The sequence below is a fragment of the Peromyscus eremicus genome, chromosome 14 (assembly GCF_949786415.1).
Source record: "Peromyscus eremicus chromosome 14, PerEre_H2_v1, whole genome shotgun sequence".
In the NCBI taxonomy this organism is placed as follows: Eukaryota; Metazoa; Chordata; class Mammalia; order Rodentia; family Cricetidae; genus Peromyscus; species Peromyscus eremicus.
The window spans coordinates 82,278,479-82,297,895 of NC_081430.1; the positions used below are offsets into that span (position 1 = coordinate 82,278,479).

The 19,417-nt window shown below is 44.3% G+C and overlaps 1 long non-coding RNA gene across 2 annotated transcripts in view; it reads right to left on the bottom strand.

The window, feature by feature from the left end:
* LOC131924307 (uncharacterized) overlaps positions 1 to 19,417 on the bottom strand; it is a 21,356-nt gene continuing 1,939 nt past the window's right edge. Inside the window, exon 2 of one of the 2 annotated variants that reach the window (XR_009382846.1) lies at positions 1 to 704. This is a non-coding gene — a long non-coding RNA (uncharacterized LOC131924307). Of the gene's footprint in view, positions 705 to 18,796; positions 19,022 to 19,417 lie in introns of those variants that run through there. The other variant, XR_009382847.1, reaches the window with a different exon arrangement.

A 19,417-nucleotide genomic window follows, 5' to 3' on the forward strand; every position in this document is an offset into this window, starting at 1 on the left:
CATGGTAAAATATAATAGTTTTTGAAAAGTAAAATATAATCACTTGAAACAGTTCTGCAAAGTATTTCCCAGGCAGGGAGGGTGGCTGACTTGGGAACGCTCTCTGAAGTACATGTCAGGCAGTTCTTTGTTGTTGTGATGATGATCTGAGATTAACAGCATAAGGAAGGAGACCGGTTAGACTCACGGTCTCCGGGGTTTCGGTTCACCGTCGTCGTCACTTGGCTCTGTTGCTTCTGGCCTGTGTGGAAGCTGAACGTCACGGCAGAGAGCATGTGGTAAAGCATGTTCAGCTCAGGATAGACAGAAAGGAAAAATAAAGACAAGAAGAACCCAGGAATAAGACACTCTTCGAAGCCCCCACGCTCACAACCCACTTCCTCTAATCAGGCCCTTCCTCCTAATATTTCCCAAATCTTCCAAAATAGTGCATCAGCTGAGCCTGTGGGGATGTGTCATAGTCAAATCATAACAAGAGTGAACTGACAGTTCACTTGAACTACAAGCCCTTGCCTAGTGGTTCTTCAGAAGACACAGGGAAAGGCAGACTGCTGGAGCCGCGTATCTCCAAGGCTTTTTTGGGTACCAAAGGAGCCCAAAGCATCGGTTGATTAGCTAAGGCAGAGAGACAGAAGCTATTTTAAACACGTGTCTAAGCCAGTTGTGATGCTGGGCCTCGTCTTCTGGATTCTCACAATCTGAATCTGGAAACAGAAAAGGAAAAGGGGAATTGTAAGTGATGTCAGTTAGGATGCCCCTGCTTTTTCTGTAAAGAACCCCTGCTCTAAGCAATCACTCCACTCAACTCCTGCTTTAAGATTCTTGTGAAGGGGCTGGAGAGATGGCTCAGGGGTTAAGCATACTGGCTGCCCTTCCAGAGGACCAGAGTTCAATTCCCAGCGCCAACACAGCAGCCCACAAATGACCATAACTCCAGCCCCAAGGGATTAGACACCCTCTCCTGGCCCCTGTAGGCATCAAGCATGTACATGGTGCACAGACATACATGCACACAAAACATCCATACACATAAAAGAAAAAAATGTAAACGTTTAAAAGGTGTTTTTGAAATGACAAGCAAGGTGTTAGTACTGTAATAATGTCTACTCCAGTTTCCCCCTTACTGAAGGGAAAAAAGGCTTTGGGGAAATTCAACACTCACTTTAACAATAGTACTGCATACCCATTCACATTGAAATGTAAAACTAACTCAGTTAAGAAAACATTTAGATAAGATGAAATGGGCCATGATAATGATACAATCTTTCAGTTATGGATCTCACATTGTGAGGATTACAAATTGTTCCCTGAGTTAAGGTTCTCAATAGTCTGGTGCTACTGGCTGTGATTTCACATATCTGTAATCCCAACACTCAGGAAGCAGAAGCAGAACCACTGTGAGTTTGAAACCAACCCTGTTCCAAAAAAGGACCTTTAGGAGCTGGCAAGATGGTTTAATTTTTTAAATTATTTTATTTTGCAGGATCGTAGTGGTGCACATCTTTAATCCCAGTACTCAGGAGGCAGAGGCAGGCATATCTCTGTGAGTTCGAGGCCAGCCTGGTCTACAGAGTGAGTTCCAGGACAGCCAGAGCTACACAGAGAACCGCCATCACAAAAAAAAAATTATTTTATTTTGTGTGTAACTGTTTTGCCTGCGTGTATGTATGTGTACCACCTGCAAGGGAAGTCAGAGGAGGGTGTTGGAACTGGAATTATGAAGGGTTGTAAGATGCCACATGGGTACTGGGAACTGAACCCAGATCCTCTGCAAGAGCAACAAGTGTTCTTTTTGTTGTTGTTGTTGTTTTGGTTTCTTTTCGAGACAGGGTTTCTTTTATGTAGCTTTGGAGCCTGTCCTGGAACTCCCTCTGTAGACCAGGCTGGCCTTGAACTCACAGAGATCCGCCTGCCTCTGCCTCCTGAGTGCTGGGGTCAAAAGCGTGCACCAACACCACCACCTGGTACAACAAGTGTTCTTAATTGCCATGACAACCCCTCCAGCCCTGGTAAGATGGTTTACAGGTAAAGGCACTTGCTGCTAAGCCTGATGGCCTGAGTTTGATCCCCCTGAACTCACATGGTAGAGGGGGGATCATTTGGTTCTCTCCCAAATCCCACAAGTTATTCTGACTTCCACATGTGTACTACGGTGTATGCTCATACTTGTATATGAATGTGTGGATGCTCTGTGGGCACTTGAGTATGTGCATGCACACACACACTCACACATACCCCACTCATTAAATAAATGTAAAACATTTTTTTTTTTTTAGGAAGACCCCTACCTAGACATTTCATTAAATTAACAAATACATGACTGGGCGGTGGTGGTGCACACCTTTAATCCCAGCACTTTGGAGGCAGAGGCAGGCAGATCTCTGTGAGTTTGAGGCCAGCCTGGTCTACCAAAGTGAGTTTCAGGACAGTTAGGACTGTTATACAGAGAAACTCTGTTTTGAAAAATTCAGAGACCGGTAATGCCTGGCGGGGGGGTGCTCACCAACCTAAGACAGAGTGCCTGTGTGGCCTGGTCAGGCGTCTCCATGATGGGTAAGGTGACCTGCTGACGTCCCACGCAACCTAAATCAGAAGCTCATTTTTTAGTAAAAGGGGGGACCTGTAGGGCCCTGGCCCCCGTTTTGGGTAACTGTTGCCTTGCTTGCTGACCTTGACCTTGATATCCTCCCTATGCTAATTCCCTCCCGGGTTTCACCCCCCTGAATGTTTAAGGGAAGTTCCTTGTCTGTGTATCCTACATAATGGGCGTTAACAGCTTAGATGCAAGATTGTAAAACATCGGTAGCGAACTTCTGCCCTCCGGGGTTCTCCCATTATGCTGTAAGCCTGTATTCAAGACCTCCTCCCTCCTTCAATAAACGGCCTTTGGCATTAAAAAAATAAATAAATAAAAATAAAAAAGTTAACAAATATAAGTTGTGCTTTGTTGTTGTTTTTGTGACAGGGTCTTATTCTGTAGCCCAGGCTACCCAGCTGTCCTCAAACTCTCAATAACCCTCCTATTGCAGCACTCAGCTCCAAGCTATAGGATACAGATATGAAGCACCTGGTTTATACTCTTTTGTTTATTTTTGAGATAGGGGCGCACCACATAACCTTGACTGATTTGGAATTTACCATGTAGACCAGGAGGGCCTTGAGCTACCTCCCAGAGCTCTGGGACTAAAGGCATGCACTACCACACCCAGCTATTTTGCATTCCATATAGACGTCAAAGACTACAGCTCACTCAGGCTCTAAAAAACGAACGAAATACAATCTCTAGGCTCAAACCTAGAGAAAATATACGCAAAGAATTGTTAAACAAGGTACAGGTAAAAGGGGCAAAAATTCTGGTGCTCTAGCTAACAGTCTGGGAAAGTGTCAGTACAGCAACACCATTCACCATGTGCTCTCAGATCTCTGTTCTGTACATTCCAGAGGATTGGCTAGAGCAATGGTTCTCAACCTGTGGGTCACAACCCCTTTGAGAGTTGAACGGCCCTTTCACAGGGGTCACCGAAGACCATCAGAAAACAGAGATAGTAACACTGTGATTCATAACAGTGGCAAAATCACAGTTATGAAATAATTTCATGGTTGGGGGTCACTGTTGGAATTCCTGGCCACTCCCCCAGCTACATGACTGCACATGTGCTGTCCACTAGCCAGGCAAGATGTTTAGTCATTCCAGGGCCTTATGTCCTACATAATCCATGCACTGCGTGGTCACGTGATTTGCACCCAGTGTGATCACATAATCTGCTCTCAGCGTGATTATGTAATCTATGCACATGCGTGGCACAGCCACATAAACCCATATGCGCATGTATGGGGGGAATCCACAAAAAGTGGGTCACAGACTCCTCCCACCTCTTCTTCCTCTCTCTCCATGCACAACCTTCCATAGGCCTAAGCACATTCCCCTCTGTTCCTTCTCCTAATAAACTCTTACAGTGGGTTTTGTCCTACCTCGTGGCTTTTCTCCAATGGTAAACAACACCGCTTAATGAATAACACAGCACCGCATGATAACTAACAGTCACCACAACACAAGGAACTGTATTAAAGGGTCTAGGAAGGTTGAGAACCACTGGAACAGAGGATGAGTTACAGCAAGTGGTCCGGGGGATGATCTACAACAGACACTTTTGGTTTCAAATGAGTGTTTATGACGCACACAGCACGCAAAAGTCAAAGAACAAGGGGCTGGGGAGATGGCTCCGTGAGTGAAGGAGCTTGCTGCACAAGCCCGGGGGTTTGAGTTCCGTCCTTGGAGCCCAGGTAAGGGTGGAAGGAGAGAACAGACTCAAGTCCTCTGATCTCTTCGAGTGCACCATGGAATGCAGACCCACACACAATAAATAATACATTTTTAAATTAAAAAACAACAGAACATGTAACAAGAAGCAGATAAGTAGAAGCATCAGATTGATGGTAAAATATACTCAAATCTCAAATCGGGCGCTTACAGCATCCAACAAACAGAAACTACTGAACAGTCTGAGAGAGCAAACAAAGGCCACACCATCCAACAAACAGGGCTTGCAAACCTCCAGCAGAAATGGCCTGGGGAGAGGCGGTCAGTGGGAGTCCCTGACTGAGGTTTCTCCATCAGTGGGTTCTGGGCTCTGATCCTTTCCACAGACATTTTATACCATCTGACAGACAATAGTAACCTCTGTTCACAGGATTTCTCCCTTGGGCTGTCCTCAAGGGCATGGAGTCTCACTCTGTTCCATTGTTCTTTTTCCTTGTCATGGGGCCATGGGGCCAGCCCATCCCTGAACAAGGGGTCTGGGGGCGGGAGTGGGGGGTGGAGGGTGGGGGTGGGGACACTTCGAAACAAACATGCTTGGATCTGGAGAGACAGGGAGTCCACTTCACTTCCAGGGCCACTTCCTGATAGGCTGAAACAACCCGTGATGCTGTGGGATGGTCTGTATGTCAAGTGTGTTGCTGATTGGTCAGTAAATAAATCACTGATTGGCCATTGGCTAGGCAGGAAGTATAGGCGGGACAAGGAGAAGAATTCTGGGAAGTGGAAAGCTGGGTGAGAGAGACACTGCCAGCCACCACCATGACAAGCCGCATGTGAAGATCCCGGTAAGCCACGAGCCATGTGGCAAGGTATAGATTTATGGAAATGGATTAATTTAAGCTGTAAGAACAGTTAGCAAGAAGCCTGCCACGGCCATACAGTTTGTAACCAATATAAGTCTCTGTGTTTACTTGGTTGGGTCTGAGTGGCTGTGGGACTGGCAGGTGATAGAGATTTGTCCTGAATGTGGGCCAGGCAGGAAAACTCTAGCTACACCGTGACATTTTACCAAAGTAATTTCCTCGGGGTTAACTATCAAAAGTCACACCATAGGCTCATCTTCCTTGGCCTCTCTCTCTACAGCCTTGGGCGCTGTCAACTTCGGTCTCTTTTTTTATTGGTTTGTGGAGCTAGGGGTGGTATTCACAGCCTTGGGCGTGTTAAGGCTAACATTCCACCACTGAACTGTACTGGAAGTCCATGCTGGTGCGCACATGCGTGTGTGTGTGTGTGTGTGTGTGTGTGTGTGTGTGTGTGTGTGTGTGTGTGTGTGTGTTCACTTGTACATGCATGTATGGAGGCCGGAAGTTGACATCATGGGTCCTCCTCAATTCTTCTCTTATTTTTTGAGGTAGGGTCCCTTACTGAATCTGTTTGAGCTAGACTGGCTCAAACAGTGAGTCCTCCAGGATCCTCCTGCCTCAGGCCCCTCCTGCCTCTGCTTACCCTTCAGCAAACCTGGGGCTAGAACCATGCCTGGATTCCTACGTGGGTGACGGGGACCCGAACTCAGGTCCTCATGTTTGTGTGCTACTTTGCCTCCTGAGCTTACTCTCCACGCCCTCCTCTGGGAAGCAGCCCCTTCCTTTGACCTCCTGGCGTTCTGCGGCTCCACTTTCCTTCCCCATCTCTGCGCATCCTCTCCTTGTTTCTTCGAGGACTCTTTTTTTTTTTTTCTAGTTTTCTGCATTAGTTATGTTTTCCAGCACTGTTCCAAAATACCCCACAGGAACAGTTCAAGGAAGGCATGACTTGTTTTGGCCCACGGTTTGAGGGCGCAGTCCACTACAGCAGGGAAGACATGGTAGCCCGAGGCAGCTGATCAGGAAGCCTGAGATGAATGGGGACTGCTGCTTGTTTCTTCTTACCTAGCCTAGACCTCTGTCCCCTTGCGATGCTGCTGCCTTGGGTCTTCGGACCTCAGTTAAACCTCTCACAGACACAGCCAGAGGTTTGTATCCATGGTGATTTTTTTTTTTTCCCATGGTGATTTTTAATCTCTTCAAGTTGACAATCAAGTCTAAACATCACTGTCCCCAAAGCTCGGGGTTCTTTCTGTGTGGGCGTTGAGGGTGTCTCCTTTTCAATGTGTCTTTCTTTCCTGAGCGACCTCATCTTGTCCCACAGATCCCGACTTGCACGTCTGTATCTCTAGTCCAGCTGTCTGTCTTGAGCTCTGTATACCCATGTGTGCTCTCTCCCAATTGGCTAGCTCCACTTCAGGCTGGATATCCTCAGAGCTATTGGCTCTGACTCCTAAATATCCACATCTGTGCTTTTCTTTCCATTTCCTCTATTTTGACTTCATTTAGGTCATGGTTATCTTTTTCTCAGGTTTCCTGCTTCCGGTACCATGCACTTAAAATCCATTTTATTTATTTCAGCCAAATATCTTGATTTCTTTTTCTTTTGGAGTGTGTGTGTGTGTGTGTGTGTGTGTGTGTGTGTGTGTGTGTGTGTGTTGAGACAGAGTCTCTCTGTGTTGCCTTGGCTATCCTGGAGCTTGCTCTGCAGACCAGGCTGGCCTCAAACTCACAGAGAGGTCAGTTTGGGCTACATAGGAAGGCCCGACCTCAAGAACCAACCAGCCAACAGAAGAGCATGACAAATATAATCAGATTCAGTTCCTATAAAAAGAAAACACTAAAGCCAGGCGGTGGTGGCACATGCTCTTAATCCCAGCACTCGAGAAACAGAGGCAGGCAGATCTCTGTGAGTTTGAGGCCAGCCTGGTCTACAAAATGAGTTCCAGAACAGCTAGGACTGTTAACACAGAGAAACCCTGTCTCAAAAAAAAAAAAAAGAAAAAAAAAAAGAAAAAGAAAACACTAAGCTTTTTTACTAGTTCTTTCATTGATCTTGGGATAATCTCTTCCTCTTCCCCCACATCCTCCCTTCTTGAATGCCAGGCAAGCACTCCCCAGGGGACTATACCCCAGCCCTAAACCTGCAATCTCTTACATAGCTTACAAAGTTCTATATGACCTGGTTTTTGTACGCAAGGGGTGCAATAAAAGACATGGCTATGCTTAAGGTTTTTATTGCGGCTATGAGAGAGAGAACAGCCAGAGGCATCTGGAGGAGTTCAGAAAAGAGAGAGAAAGAGGACTGGACATGGCCAGAGCTATCTGTGAGAGAGGGGAGAATAGCATGGGAGAATAGAGAGAGCGTAGTGGGACTAGCAGAGCAGGGGGAGCCTTGCTGTTATAAAGAAAACAATTGGGTATCTGGGAGGGGAGCCTGAGGAGGTGAGAAGCCAGCATGCTTGGCGTGAAGGCTTTGAGATGTATAACAAGCACTTGTGAGGGAGCCTCAGGCCAGCATGGACTTGATGTGCACCCATAAGTATATGTCAATGGAGCCCTAGTCCCTGCTGCCAGAGGTCAGGGAAACGACTCCATTTTGAACTGGCTTCACAAGTTCCCGAGGAATGCTGGCTTTTATCTAACTGCCAGAAATCCTCCGATGGTCCAGGCTGAGCTCAACTCTGGATATTCGGACTGCCTCAGAGACCTAACCGTTTCACCTTTGGCCTCAACACTCGACTCAGATTCCTGGTTTCCATTTTTTATATTTGTTTGTTTTATGTATATGTGCATGTGTGCACCAGGGAGTGCTCGAAGGTCAGAGAACAAGTTGCAAGAGTCAGATCTCTCCCTTCCACCACATGAGCTCCAGGGATCAAACTCAGGTTGTCAGGTTTAGCGACAAGTGCCTTAATTCACCGAGTCCAAATTCCTTGCTTCAAACTTTATTTCAGTTACCAGAACACACTGTTTCCTTTTGTCTCCAGACTTGCACACACGGTGTTCTCACAGTCTGGGTCGGTTTTTGTTGGTTTTCAGGCAGTTCTCACACTGTAGCCTAGGCTGGCTAGAACTCACTGTGTAGACGAGGCTGACCTCAGACTAGCAGCTGTCCTTGATCCTCAGGTTTGGTCAGCAGCCATCTGTAACCCATTCTTCCTGCCGTCTGTCCGTCCATAACTGCTAGCCTAATCTGGCCTGTCAACCTCCATATTTAGTCTAAACACCATTTCCTCTGACAGGGCTTAGTACCTCCAATCCTCTCTTCCCTCAACGCCTGCCTTGTCAGGGTCAGGCTCTCTTCTGATATATTCCCATAGTATCCTGAACATTGTAGTGAGCTACTGAACTATAGTTATGATATCTTGTGAAAGTATTCCTAAAATACTTGAATAGCTAAAACTTATCTTGGGTCAACTGGTCTCTGGTCACTTAGACCAACCATAAATTCCTAGAGCAAACTCGTCTCTGGACCAGCCATAAATTCCTAAACAATGTGTCCCTGACCTAAAGGTTATGGGAACCACCTGACCACTTAATTGCTATCTCTCTGCTTCTGTAAACAAGGCTTGCTTGCTGCAGATGTCCAGAGCTGCCTTTCTGTATACATCTCAATTGCAGTTTTTGCCTTTAAAAACTGGAACAAACTGGAGGTCAGGCTGCTTCCCACTACTCTGCCTGGGACAGCCCTGCTGGTGGTAAATAAGGACTCCATATAAGTCTTATTCGGGCATCTCTGGAGTTTTTCTCTTCAGGTACCCAAAACGACATCACTTACTGTAGCTGGAGACACTGTATATAACTAACTGCCAGGTGTCTTGTTCACAGTCCTTTTTAGACAAAGCTTAAGGAAGGAGTACCTATTCATGCCTTTCCTGTTTACTACTGGACAGCACATTTCCTACGTATATTTGCTCAGTGAACCAGTGAATAAATGAATGAATGAATCTGTTGTCTATTTTGCTCATTTGGGTTCTTTGCTTGTTTGTTTGTTTTTTGGACAGGGTTTCTCTGTGTAGCTCTGGTACTCATTTGGGTTCTTAACTGTATATAATCTTTCTTTCTAACAAGATTGTAACTTCCAAGGGTCAAGGACTCTTACATTTCTATGACATAATATTTAGCACTTCTGTATGGGTAAGTATCTAAGAAATATCCATTTGTTAAGTATGTATCATGTGTTCACATGTTTAGAATGAAGAATGAAGACTAGACAGATATGACCTTCATCATAAAGAAAACCCTGATGTGTTTTTTTTTCTTTTTTTCCTTAGACAGGGTCTCACTATGTAGCCTTGGCTGGCTTGGAACTTCTTATGTAGACCACACTGCCCTCAAATCATGGGGATCTACCTGCCTCTGACTCCCAAGTGCTGGGATTAAAGTCACGCACCACAATGCTCAGCCTCTGAGCCTCCAGTGTATCAATTTCTTTATTTATTCTTATTTATTTATTTACTTATTTGGTTTTTCGAGACAGGGTTTCTCTGTGTAGTTTTAGAGCCTGTCCTGGATCTCGCTCTGTAGACCAGGCTGGCCTCGAACTCACGGAGATCCACCTGGCTTTGCCTCCCGAGTGCTGGGATTAAAGGCATGCGCCACCACAGCCCCATAGTGTATCAGTTTCTTAGTAAAGGATTGCTGTATTTCCAGTTGCTAAAAAGTTGAAGAAAGGGCTGGAGAGATAGCCTGGCGGTTAAGAGCACTGGCTGTTCTTCCAGAGGTCCTGAGTCCAATTCCCAGCAACTGCATGGTGGCTCACAACTATTTGTAATGAGATCTGGTGCCCTCCTCTGGCCTGCAGGCATACAGACAGACAAAACACTGTATAAACAAATAAATACATCTTATTTATTTATTTACTTACTTATTTACTCTATTTATTTATTTATTTATTTATTTTGGTTTTACAAGACAGGGTTTCTCTGTAGCTTTGGAGTCTGTCCTGGAACTCACTCTGTAGACCAGGCTGGCCTTGAACTCACAGAGATCCGCCTGCCTCTGCCTCCCGAGTACTGGGATTAAAGGTGTGTGCCACTGCCGCCTGGCTGGAGTGCATTTTTAAATTATTGAATGATGGAGGAGAGCCCAGCCCATTGTGGGTGGTGACATTCCTGGGCTGGTGGTCCTGGGTTCTATAAGAAAGCAGATTTAGCAAGCCACAAAGAGTAAGCCAGTAAGCAGCCCCCCTCCACAGCCTCTGCATCAGCTCCTGCTTCCAGGTTCCTGCCCTGTTAGAGTTCCTGTCCTGACTCCCTTTGTTGATGAACAGGGATGTGGAAGTGTAAGCTAAATAAACCCTTTCCTCCTCAACTTGCTTTTGGTCATGGTGTTTCATCACAGTTGGTAACCCTAACTACATCAGTCTCCAACGTGAAAAAAGAGAGGAGAGAATAAAGGAAACTAAATAATTCCTAGGGCCCAGTGTCTGGTCAGGGAGTAACTAGCTGTCTGCTGTGGATGACTGATTGATAAATAAAGTGCTGATTGGCCAGTAGGAAGTATAGGCGGGGAAGTATAGGCGGGGACAAAGAGAGAGGAGAAGTCTGGGAAGTGGAAGGCTGAGGCAGAGAGACACTATCAGCCACTGCCATGAAAAGTGAGATGTAAGGTACCGGTAAGCCATGAGCCATGCGGCAACTTATAGACTAATAGATAAAGGTTAATTTGAGATATAGGAACTTGATAGCAAGAAGCCTGAGCCATTAGGCCAAACAGTTTAAATAATATAAGCGTCTGTGTGTTTATTTTATAAGTGGGCTGCGGGACTGCCGGGGCTTAGCAGGGAGCTGGGCAATTTGTGTGGAACATCACCCTCATCCTAAGAGTCTTATAACCAGAGACATTAACAAGGAAAAAGCACAATATGCTTGTCCAACCATGCTTTATATAATATAGGAGACTTACAATGGAGATCCAAAGACACAGGGGGTCACTAGGGGTGCAGCTCAGTTGGTAGAGTCTTCTGCCTAACATGAAAAAGGCTTTGGTTTGATCCCCAGCACCACATGAACATCATGGTGTGTGGTAGCATACACTTGTAATTCCAGCACTCAGGAGGTGGAGATGGGGGTGGGGGGTGCTGGGGGGGGGTGTCGGGGTTCAGCAGATGAAGGTTATCTTCCGTAACTTAGCAGGTTTGAGGACAGCCTGGGATACATGAAACCCTGTCTCAAGAAACAACCAACAATGAATAAACAAAACCTGTCAAAAGGCAGACAGGAGGGGAAATGTCTCTGTCTCAAAGAAGCAAAACAAGACGAAAGACAAAATAAAGAACCTCAACAGATGCTCAGAACACCAAAGCATGACCCTGTGGGGTATTATTTTCTAAGCACTAGTCGTAAAGGTCAGATGAAAGAGTATCTATTCCTCTTGTTACAGAAAAATCATTCTTAAAAAGAAAAACTATGATTCATACAGATATAATTAATACGTGCCACACTCAGGATGCAGCTCAGTGTTGGACACTCATTCAGCATTCATTCAGTAGGCCACGGGTTTGACTCTCAGTACCTTAAGAAAAAAAATTACTGGGTGGGTGGTGGCACACGCCTTTAATCTCAGCACTTGGGAGGCAGAGGCAGGCGGATCTCTGTGAGTTCGAGGCCAGTCTAGTCTACAGAGCGAGATCCAGGACAGCCAGACACAGAGAAACCCTGTCTTGGAAAAAAAAAAAAAAAGAAAGAGAAGAAAAGAAAAGGAAAAAAATGAACATGTGCTAAAGATTAACTGGTGAGGGAGCAGTAAAATAATACAACCGACTCTAAGGTAACCATCAAAGCTGGCATCCAGACAGATAAATGACAGTTAACCTGTCTAATGGATGCCACGGTGCCATCTGGGCGAGGGAGAGAGGGAGCAGCAGTGTTCTAGGGCCCATCCTCATCTGCATTTCTATAGATAAGAATTTTTGCAGTGTTTTGCAGCTGGACCATGTCCATCAAGCAAAGACAGTGTAAGAGGGGAAGACCTGATGGCATGGTGCCTGTCTACTGTGGCCTGTTTCAATATTTTCCCAATATCAGTCTTTTGCTCACTGAAAAGTAATCTTAAAAACCCATTTAAAATTGTTTTTCTCTCACAACTTTGCCTGACACAGACAGACCCTTAACTTGCCTTCTGACACGGAGCTTCAATATGGGACCTCTCAGTGCGGTTCTGCAAAGGCTTAAGAGAACGAAGGGCTTGGGCAGATTACGTTAACCACATGCGGGTGAGGCCTCTGGGTGCCTCACATAACACCATGAAGCAGAATAAAACCTCATTCTAGACAGCCACCTGCAAGCTCTAAAAGCCAGTCTGTTTGTCCTTTTTTTTAAATTTTAAAAGGTTTACTTATTTATGTGTATCTGTTTTGCCTGCATATATGTCCATGCCTTGTGTACATGCCTGGTGCCTGGGGAGGTCAGAAGGGGATTCTTGGAACTGGAGTTAGAGGTAATTGGGAGACACCATGTGGGTATTGGGAATCGAACCTGGGTCCTCTGCAAGAGCAGTCACTGCTCTTAACCATTGAGCGATTTCTTCAGCTCCTGTGATTTGCCTTTTCCAGTCAACATTATGTTTTTGACATTTTGGATCTGGTATTATGTTTGTTACAAAACACTGGTGGATGAGTAGGAGGTGTATCTTAGGTGCAGAGAGCTTGCCTAGCGTGTGCAAGGCCCTGGGTTCATCCCTAGCAACAGTGGGGGGGGGGGGGCAGGGGCGGGAAGATGACTCAGAATAAGTGAATAAGCTCTTTGCTGCATCTTTCTGTGTTGCTGTAATGGTGCACACGAGTGTCCTATCTGATGCTGTCATGCTCCCAAGAGCATGAACAATGCCAAATAGAAAGGCAAATGTCAGACTTACTGGGCCATGCTCCAAAGTCACATTAGACACTGTGATGACGAGGCACAGTCACACTGGTGGATCTGAGATCATCGAGGCTCACAGAGTTGGGTAAATTGCTATGAGCCTCGCAGCAAGGCTGAACAAATGTGGAGTGATTCAGATCCCTGGGAAAAGGGCAGAAAAATCCATGCCCATCCTTCAGTTTGGCTGCACTGTGGTCTATAACTCAGCTGGAGTTATAGACCACAAGGGAGACACAGGGGGGAAATCCTGGGGTTCATTGTTTAGGAATGTAAAACAAACGTTCAAATAAAACTCATCAATGTGGAGGAAGGGAAGGAGGAGGAGGAGATGGAGGGGAAGAGGGGAGAAAGGAAAGGAGGAAATAAGTGTTTGGTTGGTACCAAGAGTAGGGATCAGTTATGTGAGTATGGTTCATTATTATTATTATAAAAGTCCCAGCTATCTATCCATAGAAACTACATACACAATCAAGCTCAGAGGTGATCAACACATGGCAGCAAATTTAGTAATTTAGAAAAAAAAATTCCTAAGAAAGGTAATTTTATTTAAGTGAAGAGAAGCCTCATTTGTGACAATTTAAAAAAATGGAGCCATCATCAACTACACTGGGAATCTGAGGCCAGCCTAGGATACATTGAGAGTTCCAGGACATTCAGGGTGACATAGTGAGACCCTGTCAAAAAGACAAACAAAACAAAACAAAATACCAAACTAACCAACCAAACTAGCAAAACATAGGGTTTCATTACATACCCCAGGCTCCACTCAAACTCATATCCTCTCACCTTAGCCTTCCAAGAGCTTAAAATTATAGGTGAGGCAGAAAATCATGAGTTTAGCAATCTGGGACTGAACTTGAATTGAGTTATATACAACCTCTTCTTCTACTAATCTACTTGGCAACCTAGCTCCTACAATCTTCCTGAACAATAGTATGTTTCTCTGCCCCTAATGACAATCAAATTTACACTATTTCCATTCAAATATATTCCCAATCTATCCTGGTCTATGTCAGGGGCATGATCTAACCTGATCTGGTTTGGGACACATGTGCAGTAGGACAAAACTATGTCCTCATGTAAACTTCTGGGGAAAATCTTCTCTTCATCATCTTATGTCTATGCATAAAGCCTGATGCATTATGGGTAAGGCCATGCACAGTAGAAAATGAGTATAAGACCTATAACCTATCAGTCAGAACAGAGAACTGCCTCATTAAACCCATCAGCAACTAAACTCTTTCTCTGGACATTTATACAAGGATGTCCTTGAGTGTTTCCCACTGATCCACTGTAGTGCCTTCTAACTTTTTTGTGATGCTTTAAATAAATTCTCCATGCTGCTTGGCAATCTGTGTGAGCTTTATTTCAGTTCCTAGAATGAGAATCTGGAAAACTCTCCTCCCCAGCTTTCAGCCACCACATCCAGCTCCTCTTTCCCTTCTCTGTAACACTGGGGTTGAATTAAGAGACACTTTCTCATTTTTCTAAACATTTTCTTTTTGGGATATACTTTTGTTTGCGGGTTTTTTTTTTTTTTTTTTTTTTTTTTTTTTTAGACAGATTCTTATTATATAGCCTAGGCTGAACTGGAACTCATTATATAGGCCAGACTGGCCTCAAACTCACAGAGATCCACCTGCCTCTGCCTCCCAACGAAAGGTGTGCACCACTACACCCAGCTTGGGTACACCCCAAAAGTCTCAACTTTTTCTCTAGATTATTAGAGATTCAAAAATAACTAATCTTGTGACTATGGCCAACTGAAAAGATCGGCAAATCCAACTCCTTAAAAGAATCAAAACTATGAAGATGGACAAGTTTATTCTAAGCAGTCATCTGTGTTCTGAAAACAGACCAGAGGAACAAAAATCTGAGAAGACTTCATGCCTAAAGAACTGCTGGGCTCCTGCTGAGTCTGAGGAGTAGAGATGTTCTGACCTGGGCCTATTCCCATCCTACCTCACCACAACTCAGTGTGTAAAGGTTCTGGCAGAGGCAGGCAAATCTCTGAGTTCAAGGACAGCCAGGGCTACACAGAGAAACCCTGTCTCGAGGAAAAAAAAAAAAAAAAAAAAAGAATAGGCAGCTCTTTTGCAGTTGAAGGAAGTACAACTTAGAAGTAAGGACCATGTCCATACTTGGTGACTGTCAATCAACGTGACTTCTCACAGGCAGGTCACCAAAAAGGAGGTCAAAGGGCTGGATCTACTAGCCTGAGGCTACAGTTATGGTGGGTCCATACACTGCTGAGGGTGAACATTTGTAAAGAAAGCCCGTGCCCTGTTGATGCTGTGGCTGCCCCTATACAATATTGATCCTAAAAGCTTTTTATTCAGGGTCCAATTTAGGAAATTAAAACGTCAAATGGAAATGGAACATCAAACATTATAAAATTCCTTAGAAATCAGAAGAGAGACTGAGGAAGTAGTTCAGAAATAGAGGACATGCTTAGCAACGACCTGGATTCGGTCCTCAGCACATGTGGTGCTCCCACAAGACTGCAGCATCTGTCTTGGCCATGTTCTCCCTTCCCCCACCCCCTCCCACTTGCTGTGGGGAAGCAGCAGGTATTAGTACATGCATGTTTTTAGTCAGTTGCTGGCTCTCCCGTTGGACTAACACAGTCTTACGGAGAGGAGCTGAGGGAGGATGAAAGTCAGTAAGGAACTGGACCTCCAATTAATCTAACAGCTTGTGAATAGAAGGCCAGGTAATAAAGCCTGGAAGCAGCCGGGCAGTGGTGGCGCATGCCTTTAATCCCAGCACTTAGGAGGCAGAGGCAGGCGGATCTCTGTGAGTTCTTTGAGGCCAGCCTGGTCTACAGAGTGAGATCCAGGAAAGGCACAAAGCTACACAGAGAAACCCTGTCTCGAAAAACCAAGAAAAAAAAAAAAAAAAAAAAAAAAAAAAGCCTGGAAGCAAAATCTTTGAGTCTTTTTCTGAGATCACAGCCTAGTAGGCAGTTTGACTGCAGAGACCTTTAATGGAGATATCCAGCTAGCAGTACTCCTAGATTCCTGACCCAGCTCTGAGGAATAAATGTTGATTTGTTTGTTTTTAGTTTTGTTTTGGCTTTTGAGACAGAGTTTCTCCGTGTAGCCTGGAATTCACTCTGTAGACCAGGCTGGCCTCAAACTCACAGAGATTCACCTGCCTCTGTCTCCCTAGTGCTGGGTTTAAAGGTGTGTGCCAACTCCCAGAAAAATGTTCATGTTTTAAGACACCAAGTTTGAGGGTGATTTGTATGCAGTAATAGACACAACACAATGGCCAGTCTCTAAAGATTATTCCCTTTTGTTTTTGTGATGCTGGATATCAAAACTAGGGCTTGCCCATACTAGTCAAACCTTTTAAGAGTTTTTCAAGTTCACTTTTTTTGAACTATGTTTCCAAAGGCAGACTGATATTAATAGAGAACATATACTTAGGAGACAGAGAGAGGCAGGCAGATCTCTGTGAATTTGAGGCCAGCCTGGTCTACAGAGTGAGTTCCAGGAGTGAGAACCTGTCTAGTCTCGAAAAAAAAAAAAATATGGAACATAAATTGGCAATCTTTTTTTTTTTTCGAGACAGAGTTTCTCTGTGTAGTTTTGGTGCCTGTCCTGGATCTTGCTCTGTAGACCAGGCTGGCCTCAAACTCACAGAGATCCACCTGGCTCTGCCTCCCGAGTGCTGGGATTAAAGGCGTGTGCCAGACTTTGGATTTCTAAGGTCAAGTTCTGGATTCCATTAGTCTATATTCCAAGCAAAAAGTAGGCTAGTGAAACTGAATTTTACTAGCAGAAGTAACAGAAGTGAAAATATTTTTATGAGTAACATGGGAATTTGAACTTATTAAAGTCTGAAGATCAGTCTTGCATTAGGAGCTATGGGAGAGAAAATTACAGTATGAAATGATCAGATTCCTTACGTGTAATGACTTTCACTGAAGGCAACTGTGGAGATTTCCGGTCCAACAGGAGGCTACCCTGCACTTTAAGGTCCTACAGCTGACTTCCTGTGGAGTTCATTGCCCCCTTCACCCCGCCCTTTTGTCCTTCCTTCCATGGATCTTGAAGGCATTTCCTAGCAAACAGCCAGCACATTCAACTTCTATTAGAGCATGCTTTCCAGAGAGGGCACCCCGACAGAGGTTATTTTTCCTAGAGGCAGGAGGATTACTGTGACTTTGAGGCCAGCCTGGTCTACACAGTGAGTCACAGGACAGCCAGGGCTACACAGTGAGACCCTGCTTCCAAAAACAAGACCAAACAAACAAAAACACTTAATTTTCTGGGGCTGCGGAGATGGCTCAGCAGTAAGGAGACTTGATACTCTTCTGGAGGACGGCAGTTTGGTTCCCAGCACCCACATCAGATGGCTCACAACCGTCTGTAACTCTAGCTCCAGAGGATCCAATACATAAAATAAAAATAAAAAAACCTTTAAAACAAAATTTTTTCCTAAATGCTCAATTTGGCCAATACTGTACACTTAAGCATGAATTCAGAATTGTATTACATCACTTTTTTCAGCTACGGTACTAAGTTCAAGCAATAATAAAAGATAATGTAAAATCTTTTATAATAATAATTTATGATAATGTATAAAGCAAATCCATGCAGACAGAAAGTAGATTAGCGGTTGCCAGGAGCTGGAAAACGTACTTGCTAATAGGTAGAGAATGATAAAAAAAAAATTATACAGTCAGAAAATGTGGATAGAGACACAGCATTTGAATATTCTAAAAGTTGTTAGATTGTATAATATGTAGAACTGGTTGGTGCTGGAGAGCTGGCTCAGCAGTAAAAAGCATTTGTTGCTCTTACAGAGGACTTGGGTTTGGTTCCCAGCACCCACATGGTGGTTCACAACCTCCCTAACTCTAGTTCCTGGGGATCCAATGCCCTCATCTGACCTTCAAGGGCATCATGTATGCATCTGGAGTATGTACATACATGCAGGCAAGACACTCAAACATAAAATAAGTGTTGGATTTTGATATGTGAATTATAGCTCCATTAATAATGAAACACATTATCGTTAGGCTTTTCTGTTAGAGACAAGGTCTCATTTTATAGCTCTCAATTGCTTCAAACTTGCAATCATCCTGCTTCAGCTTCCAGAACGCCGGGATTATAGAGTGTGCCACCGCGCTCAGCTCTCTAGCATACATATGTCATTTTTCCTTTTTCCTACTTTTTGTTGTTTTGGTGTGGGCATGTATGTGTGTTGGTGGCCCAAGGTTGATGTTAGGAATTGTCCTTAATTTCTTTTTAACCTTATTCATGGAAAGACGATCTCTCAACCAAAGTTTGCTCTGGGGATCCTGTCTTTCCTGCTAAGCCTACCTGGCATTTCTGTGAGTTCTGGGATCTGAACACCGGTCCTCACACTTACATGGCAAGTACTTTAACCACTGATAACCATTTCCTCCCAGCTAGTAGCGTATAATTTTTTGACATAGCTCTTATGAATAATATACGACCAACATTTATCAAGTACCTTGTAGGCCAGGTCTAATCTAAAGGTTCTGGGAGGCAGAGAAAAGCAAAGCCAGCAGTAATACATGGTCCTTCAATGTGTCATAGACTAGTGGAGAGACAGGTGTGGTTTTTGTCCCCTATTTGATTGTGCTATTTCTTTAGAACATATGTTTGGGTTTACATTTGTGTCATTAGGAACAATTATCACTGCCATGAAAATGTATTTATTTAGCATCAAATTATCTCTGATGCACGGAGTGCTGTCTTGAGCAGGTTGGACACACTTTAATTCCTTCTCCTGAGTAATTTGCAGTCTGAAAGAGACGACGACACAGGAAGTCAAATGAAGTCATTTTAATTTTAAAAAACCATTTAGTGACTGAGTGTATAAACACATCAGATTAGATGTCTGTTTATTAGGGATGCTTGAGTGACTGACACAATACACATCACAGTGATTTTACAGTAGGTTGAGGTGAGAAGTGTTGACACATGCCTTTCATTAAGTCTGGAAAACATTTATTTCTGGAACGGGTTAAACAAGGAGACAGGCAGCGCAGAGATCTACAGAGAAGGAAGAAAAGGGAATTCCAAACTCCCAGCAAACGTAGAAAAAAAGAATTAGGTATTTGGTCTCATTCGGCTACTTGTTCCTTTCCTTATTAGTTACTTAGTGATAACCTCCATTTCCACATTAGTGAAATGGAAATGACTACAGTAACCTTGAAAATAAAATCAAAGCCAGCAGTGGTGGCCCACACATTTAATCTCAGCACTCAGAAGGAAGAGGCAGGTGCATCTCTGTGTGTTCGAAGCCAGCCTGGTTTACATAATGAGTTCCAGGATAGCCAGGTCTATGTAGAGGCACCCTGATAGAAAACAAAACAAAACGCAAGAAAATTAAATCATATAAAGGAACAAATCATGTAACGCACGGTATAATCCAAGTTAAGCATCACA